The 682-nt window shown below is 31.7% G+C and overlaps 1 protein-coding gene across 2 annotated transcripts in view; it reads left to right on the top strand.

Annotated features, from left to right (window-relative positions):
• Positions 1-682, top strand: part of LOC107714493 (glycosyltransferase 8 domain-containing protein 1) — a 5,616-nt gene that overhangs the window by 1,584 nt on the left and 3,350 nt on the right. The window lies entirely within an intron of this gene.

Genomic DNA, 682 nt, shown 5'->3' on the forward strand with positions numbered 1-682 from the left:
CGGTCAGTCTCACTTCTTTCCGATTTCGAGCTGATCCTTTTTGTTACCAGCGGCACAGGCAATAACGTCAGGGTTAAATAGTGCTTGTATTGCGCATTATTATAGTCATTCCCGCAGGTTTTTCAGGATACCACTGATCTATATTAGTGGAGTGCACAAGCCGCGCTCAGTCTCAAACAGCTTGTGAGCCACAAATACCAAAATGAGTGGCTAACTGCGATAAAGCGTTCAAATACATTAAAAAAATTGTCAAAATGCCCGTCTTGGCGAGTATCCATGTTAATCAAAGAACAAAAGACAAAGAAAATAATTTTCTGCTCTTGACTGAATACGTTTTATAACTTTAATGGTAACCATTAATCTGTATTTAATTTTTACAATGAAGACTACAGAAAGTAAAGTAATGAAATGTAAAATAATAATGGATGTGTTATTTTACATTTGATTACTTAAATTTCTGTAGTATTTCTTAACTGAATAAAAACTTACTTAACCTGAAAAAGCTCTCTTTATTCTATTGCATTTATTTGTGCTGTTGTTTGCCATTTTTTTTATTTGTTCTTATTTTATTACTGACTTTTTACTTGTGTTTTTTTATGAAAATAAAACTTTGCGTTGAAGAAAAGTAGATTTTTGTTTGTATATGCTGTCAATTATAGTTCTTAGAAAGAAAATCGAAATC

This window comes from Sinocyclocheilus rhinocerous, unplaced genomic scaffold (assembly GCF_001515625.1).
Source record: "Sinocyclocheilus rhinocerous isolate Xijiao unplaced genomic scaffold, SAMN03320098_v1.1 scaffold269, whole genome shotgun sequence".
NCBI lineage: Eukaryota > Metazoa > Chordata > Actinopteri > Cypriniformes > Cyprinidae > Sinocyclocheilus > Sinocyclocheilus rhinocerous.